This window comes from Hemitrygon akajei, chromosome 24 (genome assembly GCF_048418815.1).
Source record: "Hemitrygon akajei chromosome 24, sHemAka1.3, whole genome shotgun sequence".
Lineage (NCBI taxonomy): Eukaryota > Metazoa > Chordata > Chondrichthyes > Myliobatiformes > Dasyatidae > Hemitrygon > Hemitrygon akajei.
Genome location: NC_133147.1, coordinates 58524209 through 58549045, shown reverse-complemented (window position 1 = coordinate 58549045; position 24837 = coordinate 58524209).

Here is a 24837-nt window from a genome sequence, read left to right as displayed (position 1 = left end):
TCTGGGTCCTTATCGTTTGCTGCATAACCGCTTCCGCGGAGTCCCCTACGGATGCTGCTGGAAGCCAAAATGTGCCTCACTGTCAGAGAATTGAAAACTAACAGTAGGAAAAACGGGACACAAGGGGTTAAGACTACATCCGAAATGTCGAATGCAATCCATATGGGCAATATGTAGAACGTGGGCTTCATGCCACAACCTCGGGGAACATTGTTCATTGTATATTCAGGTTGAAATGCGAAAAACCACGGAACGTTCATTAAGCAGCTCAGTGTACCGATGAGCAAAATAACAACATTTGCCGTTTTCTCGGTGCAATATTTGCTTCTCAGCTTCTGACAACATATGACCATAAACCGATCAAAGGTAAAAGCCATCGTAAACCAGACTGAGGCTTCTGTAGCAGCGCAAAACAGGGCAATGTTAACCGAACAGACGGGCGTTATGGTCAGAAATGAAAGTGGGAAATAACTCTCTACTGTCGTGATTAATAGGACGTTGGTGACACCGACTAGGAGATCCGCCGCCGCCATTGCCACCAGGTAGCAGGTGATGCACTTGGAGAGACCGCACTTCCCTCGACACAGGATCACAATCGCTATCAAGTTACCTTTCGTGGAAGGAAAGAAGATCGTTGTATTCTTGGTCCTCAAGATTGACTTTGAGTGTCTTTAACAAGATTGTCTTGTTCAATTTGACTAAATTTGGAATTGTGCTTTAAATGACAGCTCACACAACATAATGCAGAAACAGGGAACTTCCCACTGGGGAAAAACGGCAGCAAAATAAGCATTAATCAGGATTAGGAGGACAGAACATGGAAGAAATATATTTTATTCCGCAACGCTGAAATGCAATCAGCATTTGATCTGCGTACCTTGCCGATGGAACCACAATAAGGGCATTTACTATGTAGACACTGCAAGGCGAGGTGAATATCGGGCATGAGAAAATATTTATGAGAAGTTCTTAGTCCTATGATGCATTTTATAGGGTCAGGTCGTCTAAACAATTTTACAGCTATCGCCTTGGGATTGAAGGTTTGAGCTAGAGCTTTTTACGAAGTTATAATAAGTAATCCAGCTCAACCGGGTAGGAATGGACAAAGAAAGTGTATTGGATACTTAACCCTCACTGGACTTTGAAATGGAATGCAAGGGCTGGGTCATTACTCACAACTCTAGAAAGCAGATGTAAGGCCAGAGCTGGAGTACTATCTGGAGTTTTGGTGACTACACTCAAGGGCGGGTGTGATTGCAATGAGCCGGTGCGTTATTTAAGTTATACACACACACACACACACACACACACACACACACACACACACACACACACACACACACACACACACACACACACACACACACACACACACACACACACACACACACACACACACACACACACACACACACCAGTGCAAGGCAGTTATCAGGTAAACAGTAACGCAAGTAGTCAAGAAGGTGAACATCCCGCTGAGGATATGTTACAGTGGGGAACAGGAGCAACCTCGTAAATTTAGAGGTGGATGTAGTAGCAATGGAGACAGTGTAAAGAACAAATTCCTGAGGCCTTATATGAATCATAATTAAATTGTAAAATAAAAATCACGTTTCTTTATATTCGACTAACTAGGTCGCCTGTTCTATATATTTAATGCTTTTACTGTTTTACTGCCGTTAGTAGCAGATGCGTCGCTCCTGAGACCGGTAAGAAATATTAAACATCTGTAAGGTAGAAAAGCAATGTCACTTTGTATTATATTGTTTAGACTTATTGAGAGATGCAGCGCGGATTAGACCCTTTTGGTCAGCAACCCAATGATTAAAATCTAGACTAATCACAGGAAAATTTACAATGGCTGAATAATCTAGTAATCAGTACGTCTTCGAACTGCGGGAAGAAACAACAGCACCCACAGTAAACCAGGCAGCCACGAGGAGATCGTAGACACTTCTTACAGTCGGCTTCAGAATTAACCTCTAAATTGCGGAACACCCCGAGCTGTAACCATGTCGCGCAAACCGCTATGCTACCATGGCTCCCCGGTATTACAGTTAAATTCAGGCAGCAAATTGACTATGGCTGGGCATTCACAGAACCGACCACATACCGTAAAAGAGTGAATTTAAGAAGAACATGCACTGGAAAACGTTAGCATGTGATAGAAATCAAACCTAATCACATGATTTGGCCGGGAGCTCTGGGGTGTGCATGAGGCTGTGGCCAAGTCTTTAAGCTGTTAAATTGTGTCCTTCACACTTGTGCAGCACAAGCGAACAATTAGAAGACCATTTCGTTTTGTGAGATATCGAAAAGCAACGAAGCAGCCTTAACCCAGATTACAGCCTTAACCCAGATTACAGTCTTAAGCCATTTATAATGGCAACACTCACCCGGAACGCCAACGACTGCCAAAATAGGAAAGTATATAGCCGTTACTTGATGAAGTAGCGAAGTTTCCATCTCCCCAAGAAGCCCTAAGCTACCTCGTGCAGCGCGCATCAGAGAGAAGATTTAGTGCCTTCTGAAGTTACCCATCAAAGGCTTCTTAAATCGGAATTAAATCTCCAATGTCCTCCGCCTCTTGATAATTGTTGTTAGTTACACTAATTGCACAAACAAGTTGCATCATTTGTCTCCAGATGAATACTATTCTGGGAAGACGCTAGGAAGAGTAGAGCGAAAGTGCGATCTATACATAGGTTCATAATATTCTTCTTGAAAACTGATCACACGTACTCGGGCATAGTCCGCTAACAGGACGACAGAGTCCTCTGTCATAGGTCGAACGTTGATCGATCCTGTGTTTTCTGCGTTCACCACACAAACAAAATCATACGTCGAGCTGAAGATACTTCTTCCCCCAGTGATGAGCACTTACGTTATCGTTTCTATAGCCATTGGGTTTTTACGGGATGGAGTTGTTAGCCCCATGCTCAGTTAGATTCATGATATCGTCCCTGAATATTCATAATCAGCGAGAATAAGTGCGGGTTTATCAATGCATTTTTGAGGCCGCTAATGTGTCAGTGTTGGTCATACAGCGATTGATTACTCTGGCAGAAAAACAGACACTTCGTCAAACTAGTCCATGCCGATGTGCTATTCGCTGTCTAGTCCCATCGACCCGCACCTGAGCTATACCACGTTCTCAATGTACGTATCCAAACTTTTCTTAAGTATTGCAATCGAACCCACATCAGCCACTTCCGCTGGCAGCTCGTAGTACACTCTCAGCACCGTCTGAGCGAAAAGGTTTCCCCGAGGATCCCCTTACATATTTAACCTTTCACCCTTTACCTATCACCTCTAGTTGTAGTGTCGTCCAAAGACAGTGGAAACTGCATGCTTGAATCAACACTTCATGCCCTGACGAATCAAGAACTTATCAAACTCTCCCTTAAATAAAAACAATGACATGGCCTCCACGTCCGCGTGTGGCAACTGGATCCACAAATTCACCACTCTCAGACTAACCTCTGGTCATTTCCCTACGCTCTGGGATATACAGGGCTAACCTATTCAACTTCCCCCTATGAATCAGGTCCTCAAGTTCCAGCAACAATCTTGTAAATGTTCTCTGGGATCTTTCAGTCTTATTAATATATTTGCTGTAGTTAGGTGGTGAGAATTGCAGACAACACACTAAAGTACGTCTCTTAAACGTCTTACAAACTTCAGCATGCATCACAACTCCAGTATTCAATACTTTGATTATGAAAGCGAATGTGCTTAAAGCTCTCTTTATACCCCTATCTATCGGTGACGCCACTTTTAAGGAATTATAGATCTGTATACCCTCATCCCCCTGTTCTACAACCCTCCTCAATGCAGTTCCGTTCACCGTGTAAGTCCTACCCTGGTTTGTCCTCTTAAAGATCTGTGTAAGTGGACAGATAAGATTTAAGGCAGGCTATTATGAGGAACATATACGGAGTACAGGAAAGAAGTTGTTTGCTGCCTTGAGGCAAACCAGGTCCAGGCGGATCTTGGTTGCCCACTTGCAAATTGTGGGAGGCTAGTGCAGAAATTGTAAGTGCCTTAGCAGAGATATTTAAAACGTCCTTAGCTACGGATGACGTTGTAAGCACCTTCTCTCCTGCAATCCGTATATGGACCTCACACATGCCGGCATTAAATTCCGTCTCCTATTTTCAGCCCATTTTTACAGATGGTGCGGATCAAGCTGCAAACTTTGATAGCCTTCCTTGCTCCACACTACATTCTCTATCTTGATATCATCCACAAATTTGTCGATCCAGTTTACCATATTATCACCCAGATCGTTGATGTAGATGAAAAAAGAAGAAAAGATCCAGCGCCGATCCCTGCTAAGATTGACGAAGACAATATCCACTGTCCATAATCAACTTCCCTGGTAACCTCCTCGAATGGCTCGGCACGTCCTACCACACAGGTGATTATCCTGTCTATTCAAATACGCATCTATATGTATATATATATATATATATATATATATATATATATATATATATATATATATATATATATATATATAGATAGATAGATAGATATATATATATATATATCCAGTGCGTCAGAATAACCTTAAAGAACTTACCCGTCACTGACTTCAGATTCACCGGCCCGTAATTTACCACTTAGTTTTATAGTCTTTGTTGAATAAGGGACCATTTGTATAGTTTGCCTCATTTGCATAGACTCTGCGTCCGTCTTCCGAGTAAATACAGATGCAAAATAAATTTTAAAAAAATACATAAATTAAGAACACACTATTTATTTCGGCTCCGTGCACAGATTATCTCTCTGTTCTTCAAGAGGACCAATTTTGTCCCTTGCTATCCTTGTGTTCTTAATGTATCTGTCGAATCCGTTGGGATCCTCCTTCAGCTTGTCAGGCTGAACAACCGCATGTCTTCTTTTAGCCATCGGGATTTCCCTCTTAAGTGTCCTCTTGTCCCACAAATGTTATGGATATCTGTACTTTTGTGGGAGAAATGACTGCAATACTGTTTACCTCACGAGTCAAGTTGAACAAAGGTGTGCTAGACTCGACGCAATCATGACGGATGGAGTAAGGAAACAATAGGCTGGGCGATGGTGGACGTAATTTTAGTGCAGCTTTTAAAATGCGTTTATGGGGCTTACCGAGGCAATGTCCGCCAAGTTAGATTGAATATCTTCTCCTTATCTAACACAGATAAGGAGAAGTGCAGATAAGGACTGCGCAGCGAAGATTCACCAATCTGTCATTAAAATGGAAAATGCCAGAAAAGGAGGTGGTTCTTTTGAGAGGGCTTTTGTTCTACAGATAAGTTAAGGAAAGACGGATTGCAACGATCAAAACTGGTCCTCTGAAAGATCAGAATCGCAATCTATGCGTGGAGCCAAAAGAGTTGGGGGAGATCTTCACTAGAAATTATTTTTGCAACTGTATTTACTCGGGAAACGTACACAAAGTCTATAGAATCACAAACAAGAGAACATATGCAGATGCTGGAAATCCAACCAAAAGACACAAAACGCTGCAGCAACTCAGCAGGCCAGGCACATCAATGACAAAAAGTACAGCTGACGTTTCGGGCGAGGGGCTGTATACAGATTAAAGAGGAAAAGGTCTTGGCTGTCTTGAGGCAAACTAGAGTGGACAAATCCCAAGGGACTGACAAGGTGTTCAATCGTGCCCTGTGGGAGGAAAATGAAGATATTGCACGAGAGGTATTGCACTAGGAGAGGTATTTAAATTATTTCTTGCGACTGGTGAGGTAGTGGAGGTTCCAATGATAGCTGATGTACTTATTGTTAAGAAGGTCTCTAAGAATAAACCAGGAAACTATAACCAGAAACCAGGAGCAGTGTCTCAGAAAGGAAACATCAATTATTAAGAACCCACCTCACCCAGGGAATGCCATTTTCTTACTGTTACCATCAAATAGGTGGTACAGAAGCCTGAAGGCACACACTCAGCGATTTAGGAACAGCTTCTTCCCCTCTGCCATCTGATTCCTAAATGAACATTGAACCCTTAGACACTTCTTTCCTTCTGCCATCCGATTCTTAAGTGGACATTCATCCCGTTAACACTACCTTACTATTAAAATATCTATTATTTCTGTTTTTGCACGATTTTTAATCTAATCATTATACGTACATTGTAATTGATTTATTTATCATTATTTCGTTCTTCGTGTATATTATGTATTTCATTGAAATGCTGCTGCTAGGTTAACAAATTTCACGACACATGCCAATGTTAATAAACCTGATGCTGATTCTGATTCTGGTAGGTTGTGTCTAACCAATCCTATAGATTTTCTCGAGGGTGTTACAAGAGAAATTGATGAAGACAAGTCAGTAGATGTTGTTTACATGGAATTTAGCAAGGGTATTAACAAGGTCCACCGTGGAAGGTTGGTCAAGAAGGTTCCGTCGCTTGGCATTCAAGGCAAATTAGTAAACTCGATTACACGTTGGATTTGTGGGAAAACCAGAGAGTGTAGAAGACATTACATCTCTGACTGAAGGTTTGAGACTAGTGGAGTGCCGTACGGATTCGTGCAGTGTTCATAGGTATTTTTCATCTATATCAAGGAGATGGATGATAATGTGATTACCTATCAGAAGATGCAGAAGACACCAAGACTAGAGGTGTTGTGAACAGCGAGGATGGTTATCAAAGCTGGCAGCACGATCTGGACTGAGTGGAAGAACTGGGCTGAAAAATGCAGATGGAATTTAATGCTAACATATTTGAGGTGCTACGTTTTTGGATGACCAGTCAAAGTAGATCTTACATAGTGAGCGGCAGGGCTCTGAGGAGTGCTGTCGAACGAAAGGATCTGGGAATACAGGTCCAAAATCATTAAAAGCGGTGTCATGGTTAAACAGGGTCGTAAAAATATTTTTGGCGCACTGACTTAGCAGATCAAAGTATTGAGTACAGGAGTTGGGGTTTTATGTTAGAGTTGCATAAGACGTTGGTGAGGCATAATTTGGAGTATCATAGGTATCTGTTAGTCTCGAGGTACCATGGATTTGAGCCTTGGAAAGTTTCCAGGGCGCAGGCCTGGACAAGGTTGTATGAAAGACCGGCAGTTGCCCATGTAGCAAGCCTCCCCTCCCACGCCACTGATGTCGTCCAAGGGCCGGTACAGCTTGCTACCGGTGTCGTCGCAGAACAATGTGTGGTTAAGTGCTTTGCTAAAGGACACAACATGCTGCCTTAGGTGATGCTCGAACTAGCGACCTTCAGATTACTTGGACACTTGGAACGTCTTAACCACTTGGACACGCGCCAACACTAATTTGGAGTATTGTGTGCAGACAATAGATAATAGACAATAGACAACAGGAGCAGAAGTAGACCATTCGGCCCTTCGAGCCTGCACCGCCATTCTGAGATCATGGCTGATCATCTACTATCAATACCCGGTTCCTGTCTTGTCCCCATATCCCTTGATTCCCCTATCCATAAGATACCTATCTAGCTCTTTGAAAGCATCCAGAGAATTGGCCTCCACTGCCTTTCGAGGCAGTGCATTCCAGACCCCCACAACTATCTGGGAGAAGAAGTTTTTCCTTAACTCTGTCCTAAATGACCTACCTCTTATTCTCAAACCATGCCCTCTGATACTGGACTCTCCCAGCATCTGGAACATATTTCCTGCCTCTATCTTGTCCAATCCATTAATAATCTTATGTTGCAATCAGATCCCCTCTCAAACTCCTTAATTCCAGGGTGTACAAGCCTAGTCTCTCTAACCTCTCTGCATAAGACAGTCCGGACATCCCAGGAATTAACCTTGTGAATCTACGCTGCACTTCCTCTACAGCCAGGATGTCCTTCCTTAACCCTGGAGACCAAAACTGTACACAATGCTCCAGGTGTGGTCTCACCAGGGCCCTGTACAAACGCAAAAGGATTTCCTTGCATCCCCTTTGTACTCAATTCCCTTTGTAATAAAAGCCAACATTCCATTAGCCTTCTTCACTGTCTGCTGCACTTCCTCATTCACCTTCAGTGACTGATGAACAAGGACTCCTAGATCTCTTTGTATTTCTCCCTTACATCTCTACACCGTTCAGATAATAATTTGCCTTCCTGTTCTTACTCCCAAAGTGGATAATCTTACACTTATTCACATTAAACGTCATCTGCCAAGTATCTGCCCACTCACTCAGCCTATCCAAGTCACCCCGAATTCTCCTAACATCCACATCACATGTCACACTGCCACACAACTTATTATCATCAGCAAACTTGCTGATGTTATTCTCAATGCCTTCATCTAAATCATTGATGTAAATCGTAAACAGCTGTGGTCCCAATACCGAGCCCTGTGGCACCCCACTAGTCACCACCTGCTATTCCGAGTAACACCCATTCACCGTTACCCTTTGCTTTCTATCTGCCAACCAGTTTTCTATCCATGTCAATATCTTCCCCCCAATGCCATGAGCTCTGATTTTACCCACCAATCTCCTATGTGGGACCTTATCAAATGCCTTCTGAAAATCGAGGTACACTACATCCACTGGATCTCCCTTGTCTAACTTCCTGGTTACATCCTCGAAAAAAACTCCAATAGATTAGTCAAGCATGATTTGCCCTTGGTAAATCCATGCTGGGCCGGCCCAATCCTATCACTGCTATCTAGATATGCCACTATTTCATCTTTAATAATGGACTCCAGCATCTTCCCCACTACTGATGTTAGGCTGACAGGACGATAGTTCTGTTTTCTCCCTCCCTCCTTTCTTAAAAAGTGGGATAACATTAGCCATTCTCCAATCCTCAGGAACTGATCCTGAATCTAAGGAACATTGGAAAATGATTACCAATGCATCCGCAATTTCCAGGGCCACCTCCTTTAGTACCCTAGGATGCAGACCATCTGGACCTGGGGATTTGTCAGCCTTCAGTCCCGTCAGTCTACTCATCACCGTTTCCTTCCGAATGTCAATCTGTTTCATTTCCTCTGTTACCCTATGTCCTTGGCCCATCCATACATCTGGGAGATTGCTTGTGTCTTCCCTAGTGAAAACAGATCTAAAGTACTTATTAAATTCTTCTGCCATTTCTCTGTTTCCCATAACAATTTCACCCAATTCATTCTTCAAGGGCCCAACAATGTTCTTACCTATCTTCTTTCGCTTCACATACCTAAAAAAGCTTTTGCTATCCTCCTTTATATTCCTGCCCAGCTTGCGTTCGTACCTCATTTTTTCTCCCCGTATTGCCTTTTTAGTTAAGTTCTGTTGCTCCTTAAAAATTTCCCAATCATCTGTCCTTCCACTCACCTTAGCTCTGTCATACTTCCTTTTTTTTAATGCTATGCAATCTCTGACTTCCTTTGTCAACCACTGTGGCCCCTTTCCCCCCTTTGAATCCTTCCTTTTCCGGGGGATGAACTGATTTTGCACCTTGTGCATTATTCCCAAGTATACCTGCCATTGTTGTTCCACTGTCTTTTCTGCTGGGATATCCGTCCAGTTAACTTTGGCCAGCTCCTCCCTCATGGCTCCATAGTCTCCTTTGTTCAACTGCAACACTGACACCACCGATCTGCCCTTATCCTTCCAAGAATGCACCCTGTAGGCACTCTACAAACTCCCTATCCTGGGGTCCAGCACCAACCCGATTCTCCCAGTTCACCTGCATGTTGAACTCCCCCATAACTACTGCGACATTACCTTTGCCATATGCCAATGTTAACTCCCTATTCAACTTGCACCCAATATCCATGCTACTGTTTGGTGGCCTGTAGACAACACCCATTAGGGTCTTTTTGCCCTTACTGTTCCTCAGTTCTATCCACACAGACTCTACTTCTCCTGATTCTATGTCCCCTCTTGCAAAGGACTGAATCTCATTCCTCACCAACAGGGCAACCCCACCCCCTCTGCCCACATTTCTGTCCCTACGATAGCACGTATACCCTTGTACATACATTTCCCAGGTCTGATCTCCCTGCAGCCATGTCTCCGTTATCCCTACAACATCATAGTTACCCATTCGCACCTGAGCATCAAGCTCATCCGCCTTATTTCTGACACTTCGTGCAGTCAGATATAGAATTTTTAGCCCATTTCTCCTCTCTCTGTTTAAATCGCTGCATATTGTGCTTAACCCAGCTCCCCGAACTCCCATCGGGCTATATGCCCCTTAAATTTTGTTGCCCTTCCTAAATTCATTTATTCTTTCAGCGCATTTAACTCCATGTTTCGTCAGACCATCTCTCTGTACATGTGTCCTCCTTATCACTTGTTCCGCCTCACCTTTCTCTACTACACACTTAATATTCCGGAACCGTGTAATCCCCACCTGTCTTTTATTCTTCATCTCGCTATCGTCTCTCGCAGTCTGGATCCCTGCCCCCTGCAAATTTAGTTTAACCCCCCCCCCCGAGAAGCACTAGCAAACTTTCCTGCAAGAATGTTAGTACCGCTCCAGTTCAGGTGTAAACCGTCCCGTCGGAACAGATCCCACCTTCCCTGGAACAAAGCCCAGTTATCTAAAAACCTGAAGCCCTCCCTCCTGCACCATCCTCTCAGCCACGTATTAATCTGTATAATCCTTCTGTTCCTTGCCTCACCTTGCCTCGCACGTGGCACAGGTAGCAATCCTGAGATTGTTACCCTGGAGGTCCTGCCCTTCAGCTTCGCACCTAACTCCCTGAACTCACTACGCAGGACCCCCTCACTCATCCTACCCACGTCATTGGTCCCTACATGGACCACAACATCTGGGTTCTTGCCCTCCATCTCGAGAATAACCTGCACCCGATCTGAGATGTCCCGGACCCCGGCACCAGGGAGTCAACATACCATCCGAGACTCCCGATCTTCCCCACAAAATCTCCTATCCGCCCCCCTGACTATAGAATCCCCTATCACTACCGCTCTCTTCTCTTCCCTCCTCCCCTTCCTAGTCGAGGGTCCAACCTCAGTGCCAGAGACAGGACCACTGCAACTTGTTCCTGGTAGGTCATCCCCACCAACAGTATCCAAAACGGTATACTTATTGTTGATGGGAACGGCCACAGGTGTGCTCTGCTCTCTCTGTCTGCTACCCCTGACTCTCTTGACTGTCACCCATTTGCCTACCTCCTGTCTTTTCGGTGTGACTGCCTCCCGATAACTCTTATCTATCTCTGCCTCTGCCTCCCGAATGATCCGTAGTTCATCCAGCTCCTGCTCCAGTTCCCTAACTCGGTCTGATAGGAGATGCAGCTGGATGCACCTTTTGCAGGTGTGGTCATCAGGGACAACTGTGTTGACCCTGACCTCCCACATACTGCATACGGCGCACACCACTGTTCTAACTGTCTCCCCCATTACCTGATCCCAGATTAGTCAGAATAAATGCAATAAGTACCTACTGACCTTACCTTTGTTACCTCAGCAAGCACGTACTCAGGCTCACTGACTTCCTCTCACCGAAGTCCCCTTGCGCCGAAGCCCGCTGAGCCAAAGCCCAGCACTCTGCTCCCGCGCACTCCGCTGCCCGCACCGACACTGCCTGCTCCTAAAAGTGGGCCTCTTTTTAAACTCTTTTTAAAAAATGTAAAAAAGATAGAAAGAGTACAGAGAATATTTACAAGGATTTTCAATATTTTAGAACTTTATTGCGAAGAATGTAGACGATTGAGGGGAGATTTGATAAAGGTATACAAGATTATGAGGAGTATAGATAGGGTAAATGCAAGCATTTTTTTCCCACTGAAGTTAGCTGAGACGACAAATAGACGCAATGGTTTAAGAGTGAAATTCGAAAATTTTAAGGGGAACGTGAGGGAAAATATCTTCACAGACGGTGGAGAGAGTGGAACGAGCTACCAGGGAACGTGGTGGATGCGATCTCGATATCACAGTTGAAGAGAAGTTTGGATAGATACATGGGTGGGAGGGGTATGAAGGGCTATGGGCTGGGTGCTGGTCGATTTGACTAAGCAGTTAAATGGTTCGGCGTGGAATGGATGGACCGAAGGCATGTTTCTGCTCTATAGGTTTCTATGTCTATATGAGTTTTGACTCACTTCAGCACCCTGACACTTTCGGACTACCGGCATGCTGCTAGTGCCTTTCAGAGTGAAGACTGACATAAACTTCAGGACGTCTGCCATTTTCTTCTCACCCATTACTACCTCTTCAGCGTCATTTTACAGTAGACCTTTATCTATTCACACGTCTCTTATAAGTGGTATCAATTTAGTTTACAATGTTGATCAGATAAGAGATGGATATATTACAATGGAGACGTTAGCAAATGACGTTACCAGGCTAAATATTGGGGGTCTTATAGGATGTCTCATAATTAAACCGTAAAAACAAAATCACGTTTCTCTCTGCACAGCTGATGTATGCGATTATTTCTTTATCATCTGCACTTTAATACTTCAATGTTTTTAGCAATATGATATTACAGCTGAATTAAGGCATCAAATTAGCTTTTGCAGAGACATTCACAGAACAGATAAGATATTGCCTTTGAGTAAAACCCTCCCAGAGGACCACAACCTTGACCTATCGGAGGCTAGAGTTCCTCATTGGCCCGGAGACTTATGTTGGCTTGGGTCAAGGCCATGTGCGTTGGCTGTTTGTAGTGTCACCCATGACAAGTCATTCAAAGGGTAAGGCTAGAGTAAGAGTAGCCCATTGGCCCTCCAGGTTCGAGTTTTATATTAGGGCTAACAACACTGAATGCTCAAAATAAAAAAAATTATAACGAAAACAGCAATGATAATTCATTCTATGTGGACAAGAGCGGACAGATGTGGAGGACCTTCGTTGCTGACTAAACCTAATAAACATATGAACATAATAACATAAACATAAGTAATAATAATCAATATGGCTCAGATCACGTTTGACTGTTAATTTACTTATTGTGTTATGAACCCCAGATTCAACAGCTGGGACGGTCCGTGACGTACTGGGAATTTGTGTGTTATGTACACCAGTATCAATTCTTGGGACGGTATGTGATGTACTGGAAATCTGTGAATTTGCTTCTGTCAGTGTCACGCGATGACCTACCCAACAGTATAAAAGGAGCAGCGCATATTGCTCCAGGGAGTTATTTGGTGGAGAGACACTTTGGGAGAGACTCACTTTGGTGGAGAGCCGTTTGTTTAATTTTCTATGTTTCTGCTTGAGTGTTAATAAATTCTGTTGTTTTCTGATAATATCCTGACTCCATTCCACGTCTATTATTGCTGGTTTAACGTAACATAAAATAAGGGTCTCGTTCTGCGATCAGACCAATTTAGAGCTATTGGTTAATTAACGATCTAATTGGGAAATGGGGAGAACCCGATTCTTTTTGTTTAATTGGTTTGCTTGTGGAATTCAGCAGCAATGGAGGTTGAAAGGTTTCTGGCAGAACCTAACCCTGAAGCACTGGATGACGCTACGAGGGGTGTGCTGTTGGGAATTGCTCAAAAAGTTAAAATTTAAGGTGAACACTAATATGAGGAAGGCTCAGATACAGACGTTAATAACACAGTGTTATATATCCAAGGGAAAACTTGAAGAGGATGTGTTGGAAATGTTTGCTGAAAGTAAATGTACTGAGGCTGAGCTTGCGCTCCAGTTAGAAAAATTAAAGACGGAGCATGAGTTGCAACTAAAACAGCTAGAGGCTGACGAAACAGCAAGGCAGGAACAGTATGATGCTAGACAGGCAGAAAAACAGAGAGAAGAGGTAGAAAAATAGAATGAGTTCGAGAGGGAGAGGTGGCAGCAAGGTCAAATGTCAGACCTTGGTGATAGGTTTAGTGTCAGTCGAGAAATTAAGTTGGTACTTCCATTTGATGAAGCAGAAGTTGGTAAGCACTTCCTGCATTTTGAAAAAATGGCTCAGAATCAGCAGTGGCCGATGGACCAGTGGGCTGCTTTGTTACAAAAGGTACTTAAAGGGAAAGCCCAGCAAGCGTATTCTGCCCTAACACTTGCAGAGGCAGCTGATAATAACACAGTGAAAGATGCTGTGCTTAAGGTTTACGAGTTGGTTCCGGCGGCGTACAGACTAAAGTTTAAAGGTTTGAGGAAGTTTGGGAACCAAACGTATGCGGAGTTTGCCTATGAAAAACTGGTGTACTTCAAACGTTGCTGTACCTCAAAAGGGGTAAATGAGGATCTTAACAACTTGAGAGAATTGGTTTTCATTGAAGAATTTATGTTGTGTCTCTGATGGGATAAAGACGTACCCAGATGGAAAAGAGGCTGCGACCATTTCAGAGTCTGCTAAGTTAGCAGACGAGTTTGCCTTAACCCATAAGCATAAGTTTCTCCCGAATGAGAACTTCCAAGAGAGTAGCTGGGATGATCCCGGTGAACTAGAAGTTGAAGCTGGAACTAGTGATGAAAGCCTAGAAAAGGAGGCAGTCTCAATTGCCTGTGTTCAGGTTGTTGAAGCATTTGTAAACCTGCAGGATGCTGAACATGGTGTTGAAGCTCAGGTAATGCCTGAGATGTCTGATTTAGTTGGAAAGGAATTCAGTCATTATGTGAAGTCTGGATTGCTTTCAAGGCCTTTGACCTTGCTGAAGGAGCAGTCGTCTGCTGAGACAGTACATGTTGGGTTGTTCAACTATGTTTTGGAATTTAGAAATAAACAAACCCAGGGTTGTCGTTTTGTTTACCAAATTTGTGGTTTGGAGAAACAGGGCTTGGAGACTTCTCAAAATAAAGGGAAGTATTGCTCTGACCAAGAGGGACCATCTTCAGGTGTTACTATGGAACCATCTGAAACGAAAGGTCTTGGGAATAGAATTAATGACTTGTTTGGAACTTTTTACAAGGTAAACATGATTTCAGTAAGTTTAACGAGTGTGATTAGTTTATGAATACTGGCGATGGGTTAGCACCTGTTCAAGGTAAAGTTCGGGCAGTCTTTGAAGGTCCTACTCAAGTTGGGAAGCAAGCTGATCACATGACGGCTAATTGTTCTGTTTTAAAGTGGACAAGGGAAAATGGTTAATCAAACTCCATTTTGAATACAACAGGATCTGGTTTTGCAGGAATTTGATTTTGTAACAAGGCATGTGAAAGGCAAAGATGATATCATGGTTGATTGATTGTCTGGATGTTAAGCTTAAGAGTCAAATAGAAACTAATATTTGTATACGCTTCTGTAATGTGTTACATAATAATCACATATGTATTTCTGCAATCCTGTCACAGTCCGGTCCGTGGACTCCGGACTCTGGGTCTTCTGGCTGTTCCTTTTTTTCATTTCCGCTTAATCACAGGCACCTGATGCTCGTCTTGCGGCTGGGAATGTAAGTCGCCTTGGGTTCGAGTGTAGGTGCTGGTTCGTCTTGTCAGTATCCCGTCCTCGCCTCTGTGGGGTAAGTCAGGCCGTTTTTGCCGTTACCCTGTAGTTGGATCTGTCCCATCCTGTCCTTGCCTCCGTTGGGTAAGCCAGGCTGTCTTTGCCGTTACCCTGAGGCGGGACTGTTCCCTTCACTTCCCCTTCTTTCTGTGGCCCTTGGCTGAAGCCTCGCCTGCTACCTTTCACCTGGAGCCTCGCCTGCGTCTTTGCCTATTCTCGCCATCAAGTTCTACTGCCGGAGCAAGGCCGGAGCCTTGCTGTGTCCAGATAAGGAACCGTCTTTCGTTGTTTCGAACTGTCTCTTTGTGTCCTCGCCTGCGCTACGTAGGTCCGGCTGTTTGCGGCTACCTAGTGCTGACAACTGTTTCGTCGTGTTCAGCTTTCTGTGTATGAGTCCCGGCCCTACGTCCTGTTCCCAAGGAGAGGTCCCGGCTCTGTGTTCTGCGTTCCTGTCTCCCAAGACTAAAGCTCTGTGTTCTGCGTTCCTGTCTCCCAAGATCAAGGCTCTGTGTTCTGAGTTCCTGTCTCCCAAGACCAAGGCTCTGTGTTCCGCGTTCCTGTCTCCCAAGACCAAGACTCTGTGTTCTGCTTTCCTGTCTCCTAAGACCAAGTCTGAGTTTCATGTCCTCATCCAGCCCAGGAGTCCCGCGTCTTGCCCCCACGTCCAGACCTGTTGCCTTGTCACGTCTTGTCCTCGCTTAGATCTGGATCCGAGCCCGAGTGAAGACCCAGGTTCCGGGTCCCTGTCCTGTCTCTGGCTCGGAGTCCTTGTCCAGGTTCCAAGTTCCTAGTTCCTCGTCCAGGTCTCGTTCTCCTAGTCTAATCCTAGCCCAGGCCCCGTATCCTTGTACTTCAGTGTCTGTGTCTTGCATTTTGGTCCGCTCTCAACGCCCACCTTATGACAAATCTACAGTTAAAAAATTTGCTTTTGGGGAGAGGTGTTATGTCCCACCAGGGTTAATTTTTTTCCTGTGGACAGAAACTTAAAAACTTCAAAACGCTGAAAGATCTGGGACTGACCTTTGCTCTGTTGGATTTCTGCTGACTACAGAATTGCTGGGTTGCTGTCGTGAGCAGCTTGTGTTTACATCTACTACAGTGTTGTTTGGACTTAAGCAAGGACACTGCCTGCTCCTCAGTTGCTATGGCGAAGAGAGGTGGAGTTATTTGATGGACAATTGACTTTTACGGTTGCTCGCAGCATGTTTATTTAAGCAAGGTCAGATGACTCTCACACAGACACATGGTCAGAGTCGAGCTGGGTTCGATCATGAAAGATACCAGTACGTGGGGTCGCTGGTTTAAACTTTCAGTAGCCCAAAGAGGTGAGTTGAAATCGATCCAGAGTATTGAAAATGACTCTCACAAGTGCTGCAACTAGAAGAAGTTTGCATAGAGGAGCGGAAAGAAAAGGTTTGAAACAGAAGAAACCTAATGACAAAGAGATCACTATTTGGACTCTCTCCAAGTAGCCCGCAAGGGTGTGTTTGATTCCATTCGAATACGAAAATGTGGTTGACACATAGTTAATCCACAGGAGCGGATTCTCTGGTGAGGGAAAACCTTTGTGAATACCACGTGTGTGTTAAACCTTGTCTGGGTTTGGTAGTTCACTGAAGAAGCCACTCCTGTGGCAAATCACTGTCGGAGTTATTTCGTATGTCGTGGGATTGGATAGGTGACTATCACGTGGTGTGATTGGCAGACCTTGTGGAATCTACCGGTGTGTCTACCCTCGCCTGGGTGGTAGTTTTCCCTTGAAGAGGGTCCCCTTTGTGATAAGCTACTGTTCGTGATAATCTATACGTGGATTCGGTTTGAGTATCCCCTGGCCACCGCTTTGGGATGACCCTTAGCTTAATTCGGGCGTGGTATTGTGGTAACCACTTGTGAGAAAGGAATTATTATCCCTTATCTTGTATCTGCAACATTTTGATGTGCATGTTTGCATAACTCAGAAACCACACGTGGTTTACACCGATCATAACCCATGAGTATTTTTGAGTAAAATGTAAAGCAAAAACAGAAGGCTCCTGAACTGGAGTCAAATTTTCCAGGAATATGATCTCTTAATAACTCATAATAAAGATAAAGATAATTTAATTGCCGATTGTTTGTCCAGATGTTGAATTTCCAGTGTATTTTCTTTTTACTTAATGGAGCGAAATTTGATATTTGTATCCACACCTATAATATATTAGTTTGAAGTGTTACGTATTCGGGCAACAATAATATAGATGAGTTAGGCAAGGGGTTTTATAACGAATAACACGTTTATTAAACACTGATAACACCCCCTTCAAATGTAAACAAACCCAAACAATGATCCGAGCTCAGCTGCTCAAACAGTCCTTAATAGCGTTGCAGTCTCAAACAGTCTTTAAAGTAGTATTGGAAAAAACTCAGTTCTCTAAAGCGAATTGCCGAATGAAAACAGTTCAAAGAACGATATGCCGACAGTTCAAAAGCTCACGGTATTTTTAGGAGAGACTTTTTAAAGCGATGTAAAATCTCTTCCACGTCGATGTCCTTCGATTCCCAGCGTCGAACTCCCACGTCGAATTTTATTAAATATAACAACTTAAAGTGACTGACCTCTCTTCCACACTATTCTCAAACCCTTTCTGGTCATCCCAGGGGTCAACAGCGAGAATAGTCAACGAAATCCTTCCGAATGAGGATCAAACAAGGTCGAAGTCAATCCATCGAAAATCGATTTTTCTTGATCTCCAAACTTCACTCTCCATCAGCAAAGAAACCGTTGGCTCTGACCTTTTAAACTTTAGGCATTATACAAAACTTCATTTTTAACTAAACTGCGTCATCCTTTTAAATCACGCAGTGACATGAAGTCATCTTGGCAAATCCAGCCACGAACTGCCCCACCTGACAGGGTGGGTCTTCCTTTTATACCCTGTAGAAAAAACCTGTCACATGACCTCTACTGGCGGGAAAATGACATCACTCCACCATTACCTCATGTCCAGTATAACTTCAACCCCAGTCACGTGACAAGGGTACCACTGTCACGTGTCACGGGTACGTAACACCTCCCTCCAAAAAAAAACATTTTTGGTCTATCAAGAACAAAAATTTTTAACAATTACTTACAAAAAAAAACAAATGTATAAATCATATAACATACACAATATACAATACAGTAGGAGTGTTACAATAAAAAAAACCACTCCAAAAAAAAACATTGTACATTCAATATCGAGATAGACAATCAGCAACCACATTATCTTTACCTTTAATATGAGTTATCACAATATTGTACTCTTGTAACATCAAACTCCAATTTAACAATCTTCTGTTTTTGTTTTTCATCTTACTCAGAAAAACTAACGGATTATGATCAGTGTAAACAATAAGTGGTTTTTGAGTTGTACCAACATATACCTCAAAATATTCCAAAGCTAAAACAAGAGATAACAATTCTTTCTCTATTGTTGAATAGTTTATTTGATGCTTATTAAATTTCTTAGAAAAGTAAGCTACTGGATGATCAACCTCATCACCCTCATTCTTTTGCATCAATACTGCTCCCGCAGCTTCATCACTAGCATCCACAGCTAATGAAAAAGGTTTTTCAAAGTCAGGTGCCTTAAGCACAGGTTGTTCACATATCATTGTTTTCAATTTTTCAAATGCTTCCTGACAAAACACTGTCCACACAAAATTCACATTCTTCTGCAGAAGATTAGTTAATGGAAGGGCAACATTAGCAAAATTCTTACAAAATTTTCGATAATATCCTACCATTCCCAAAAACCTTCTGAGAGTTTTTTTCCCCGTCGGAGTGGGAATTTCCAAAATTGCCTGAACTTTTGCCTGAACAGGAGCTACCTTACCTTGACCCACAACATAACCAAGGTAAGTCACAGTAGCATGTCCAAATTCACTCTTGGCTAAATTAATAGTCAAGTTAGCTTTTGAAAGCTTTTCAAACAATTTCTCCACCGCAATTATGTGTGCTTCCCAAGTATCATTTCCTGTCACTAAATCATCAATATAAGCATCAGTATCTTTCAATCCCTGAATCACAGAATTAATCATCCTCTGAAAAGTACCTGGGGCATTCTTCATCCCAAATGGAAGAACATTATACTCATATAACCCAGATGGAGTTACAAATGCAGAAATCTCTCTACCTCTGTCCGTTAACGGAACACACCAATACCCTTTCAACAAATCAATCTTTGTAAGGAACTTTGCTTTCCCAACTTTATCTATACAATCATCTACTCTAGGAATTGGATATGCATCTGTTTTCGTTACAGCATTCACCTTCCTATAGTCCGTACAAAACCTAATACTACCATCAGGTTTTGGCACCATAACACATGGCGAACTCCAATTCGAGTTAGAATGTCTAATAATATCATTCTCTAACATGTATTCAATTTCTTTCTCAGCAAGTTCACATTTTTCCATGTTCATCCTATATGGATGTTGTTTAATAGGTTTGGCATCTCCAACATCTACATCATGTGAAGCTATAGTAGTCCTTCTCGGAACATCTGGAAACAAATCCTTATACTTAAAAATCAATTCCTTCATCTGTTGTTTCTGCTCTAGCTGTAAATGTGCTAATTTCTCATCCATATTTTCCAAAATAGTCGAATTAGGTAACCTAACAGAAACAATGTTAGATTTAGAATGAAAGTCAGATGAATCATCTATCATGTTCCCAGTTAAATCAAACTCATTCTCACTAACCACAACAGTCACAGTATCAGATTGTTTCTCAAAATATGGTTTAATCATATTTATGTGGCAAAGTTGTGTTGACCTTCTACGATCTGGAGTTTTTATTACATAATCCACATCATTAACTCTAGACACAATTTCATAAGGTCCATGAAATCTAGCTTGTAAAGGATTTGTCTGCACTGGGAAAAAAACCAACACCTTATCTCCAGGCTTAAACATCCTCATCCTAGCTTCCTTATCATACCAAGTCTTCATTTTCTCCTGAGCCAACTTCAAATTTTCCTTGGCTAAGCTACAAGCTTTATGTAACCTGTCCTTAAATTTCAAAACATAGTCCAACAAATTAGTATGCACTTCCTTACTAATCCACTGTTCCTTCAATAAAGCTAAAGGTCCTCTAACTCTATGTCCAAACACAAGTTCAAATGGACTAAACCCTAAAGATTCCTGTACCGATTCCCTTACTGCAAATAAAAGTAAGTTTATACTCTCATCCCAGTCACTTTCATTCTCCACACAATATGTCCTAATCATATTCTTGAGAGTAGAATGAAACCTCTCCAAAGCACCTTGCGATTCTGGATGGTACGCAGACGAAGTAATTTGCTTAGCTCCCAATTTATAAACTATCTGTTGAAACAATCCAGACATAAAATTACTACCTTGATCAGTTTGTATTTCCTTAGGCAATCCAAAATAAGTAAAGAATTTTATAAGAGCCTTCGTCACAGTTTTAGCTTTTATATTCCTAAGTGGTACTGCCTCTGGAAACCTAGACGAAGTACACATGATAGTCAACAAATACTGATAACCAGTTTTTGTCTTTGGTAATGGACCAACACAATCTACAATAACTTTAGAAAACGGTTCACCAAATGCTGGAATAGGTTGTAATGGAGCTACTGGTGTAACCTGATTTGGTTTACCCACAATCTGACAAGTATGGCACGTCTTACAAAACATCGCCACATCTTTTCTTAAACCAGGCCAGTAAAAATGTTTTAAAATCTTGTCCACAGTTTTCCTTACCCCTTGATGTCCACCTAAAGGCACACTATGAGCTAAAGTCAAAATCTCATTCCGATAAACTTTAGGAACAACTACCTGGTAAACAACATTCCATTCCTCACTTGCAGGAATTGTAGGCGACCTCCACTTCCTCATCAACACTCCTTTTTCCAAGTAATATCCTACTGACACCTTCTCAATTTCACTACCTAGTAAAGCTTGTTCCCTTAATTTTACAATCTCAGGATCTCTATTCTGCTCTGCTATCATCTCCTTCCGAGACAAAGATAAATCTTCATAGTCAGACTTACTCCCAGAATCTTGTTCAAACAACGAAGGTAAGAAAGTTTCTGACACATCCTCAAAACTCGAATCCTGAGTTGAACAGTCATGAGTAACAACCTCATTCTGCACATCAATTTTTTTAGCCATAGCTCTAGTCACAACACAGGAAAAATCTGCATTAGAATTCACCTCTGGTTCCTCTGATTCCATTGTCAAATGCACTTCAGGAAAAACTTGTCCACCTGCCAAGTCATTACCTAACAATAAAGAAATACCCTTCACAGGTAAGCTATGCTGTAATCCTACCTTAACAAATCCTGTAACTAACCCTGACTTTAAATTTACTTCATGTAAACGTACAGGCATAAAATCACTTCCAACACCTCTTATGTAATTCACCTCACCAGTATCACTCTCTTCATTAAACTTCAACACACTATCTAACATCAGTGATTGAGAAGCTCCAGTATCCCTAAGAATCTTTATTGGCACCAGAGTAGATCCTTCTTTCAAGGATACAAACCCTTCAGTTATAAAATGATCATATCCCTTTCTAACTTTGTCAGACTCTAACAAATCCTCATTTGTGTTTACCAAACCCTGTAACTTTACAGGTGCTTCAGTATGTTGCACACAAGCATCTGGAACTGCTTCCTTCTCTTTCTTTTTCAATTTGAAACAGTTAGCTATTACATGGCCAGGCTTCTTACAATAGTTACAAATAAGACCAAACTGTCTTTCCTTCACAGGCTTTCCTTCCTCCTTACCTCTCTCATTAACCTCTAATTTAATTTCTGATTTACCTGGAGTCTCCATATTATTTTTCCTCTTAAAAATTCTACCCTGAGGAAATTTATTCTTATGGATTAAAACATACTCATCAGCTAATCTAGCACAGTCCTGCAATTTCTCAGTATCCCTCTCATTTAAGTAGGTCCTTACTTCAACAGGAATGCTTCTTTTAAATTCCTCCATTAAAATCAGCTCTCTCAATGTCTCATAGTCCTCATTTACATTTTTAGAAGAAACCCATCTCTCAAAACACATAGCTTTATCGTAGGCAAATTCCACATAAGTCTTTTCCACAGACTTTTTCAAACTCCTGAATTTTTCCCTGTACGCTTCTGGGACCAACTCATACGATTTGAGAATATTTTCTTTCACAATATCATAATCTAATGCTTGCGCAGCAGTTAAAGCTGTGTAAACCTCTCGTGCCTTTCCTTTGATTACACTCTGTAATAACACTGACCATTTATCTTTCGGCCACTCTAACATCCGAGCAATAGTTTCAAAATGTTGAAAATATCTCTCCACTTCTGTTTTACTAAATGGAGGGACCAATTTAATTTCTTGGCTAGCAACAAACGGTTTTTTAGAATCAGTAGACTGTTCTACAGACCTTAATTTCTCCATTGCATATTCAAAATCTCTTTGCTTTTGTTCAGCTTCCAATTTATAACGTTCCAACCTCATTTGTTCAATTTGCAACTGCATCTCCAGATTACTTATTGGAAACGATTCTAAAATCGATTCTTCAAAATGACCCGAAGCCACAAAATGTGATGCGATCTTTCTCTGTATTACAGCTTTTGAAGTAGTTGGCAAGATCCCTTTAAGATGCAACCGATTAGCAAGTTCAGAGACTTCAGTTTTTTTCGCCTTCGCTAACAAATCCGCGACTGGCGAATCCAGAAACTCATCAATATTCATCGTTGCCGAATACCACTCACAAGCCAATCAAACAAAAAAAAATCGAGCAATCCCCGTTACCAAAACACCGATTCAAAATTCAAAAAACTTTTTAAAATCAAATAATCCAATTCCGAACGAAGCCCCCATAATTATGTTACGTATTCGGGCAACAATAATATAGATGAGTTAGGCAAGGGGTTTTATAACGAATAACACGTTTATTAAACACTGATAACACCCCCTTCAAATGTAAACAAACCCAAACAATGATCCGAGCTCAGCTGCTCAAACAGTCCTTAATAGCGTTGCAGTCTCAAACAGTCTTTAAAGTAGTATTGGAAAAAACTCAGTTCTCTAAAGCGAATTGCCGAATGAAAACAGTTCAAAGAACGATATGCCGACAGTTCAAAAGCTCACGGTATTTTTAGGAGAGACTTTTTAAAGCGATGTAAAATCTCTTCCACGTCGATGTCCTTCGATTCCCAGCGTCGAACTCCCACGTCGAATTTTATTAAATATAACAACTTAAAGTGACTGACCTCTCTTCCACACTATTCTCAAACCCTTTCTGGTCATCCCAGGGGTCAACAGCGAGAATAGTCAATGAAATCCTTCCGAATGAGGATCAAACAAGGTCGAAGTCAATCCATCGAAAATCGATTTTTCTTGATCTCCAAACTTCACTCTCCATCAGCAAAGAAACCGTTGGCTCTGACCTTTTAAACTTTAGGCATTATACAAAACTTCATTTTTAACTAAACTGCGTCATCCTTTTAAATCACGCAGTGACATGAAGTCATCTTGGCAAATCCAGCCACGAACTGCCCCACCTGACAGGGTGGGTCTTCCTTTTATACCCTGTAGAAAAAACCTGTCACATGACCTCTACTGGCGGGAAAATGACATCACTCCACCATTACCTCATGTCCAGTATAACTTCAACCCCAGTCACGTGACAAGGGTACCACTGTCACGTGTCACGGGTACGTAACAGAAGAGTGCTGTATGATAACGTATATGTCTGGCATATTTTATAGATTTTGTACATTTGTATATTGCGTAAATTGTAGTTAAAATTTTGCTCTTGATAGCTAAAAAATTCTCTTCTTGGGGAGAGGTGTTATAAACCCCAGTTTCCACACCTGGAACGGTACGTGATGTACCGGGAATCTGTGTGTCATGTACCATAGTATCAATTCTTGGTACGGTACCTGATGTACTGGAAATCTATGACTTCGTTTCTGGGAGTGCCACGCGATGACCTACCCCAACAGTATAAAAGGAGCAGCGCAGATTGCTCCAGGGAGTTAATCTAGTGGGGAGACACTTTGGTGGAGAGTCGTTGTGTTTGGATAGCAGAGTCGATAGTGAGAGTGAAGAGTGCAAGCTTCGATCGAACCCAAAGGGGAGTGGGTAGTCGATAACGCTGTGCATTTCGGAGGTGACTGACTTTTCGTAATCCAAACGTGGAATTTTGCCACCCACTTTGGTAAACCCCTGCATGGTCTCGGGTGTGTGGTGACCAATCCTGGACAAGGGACATCTCCTGTCAGCTACGTGGTGAAATTCTCTCTTTTTGTGGACTCTTCGTAGACTCTTCGAAACAGATCGCATCATGAGCTCGCTTCCACCGGAAAGGTACGGTGGCCGTTTTTGGCGTATCTCTGCTTCTTTGTTGTTTTTGAATCTACACTCCACTTCGAATCTAAAAGTTTCCTCTCAATTACCCCGTGAATCCCTGAAACTTTTTGAACTTATATTCTGAGACTGTGCTTCAGTAAGACTCGGTTAAAACTTGTTTCTAAGTTTAA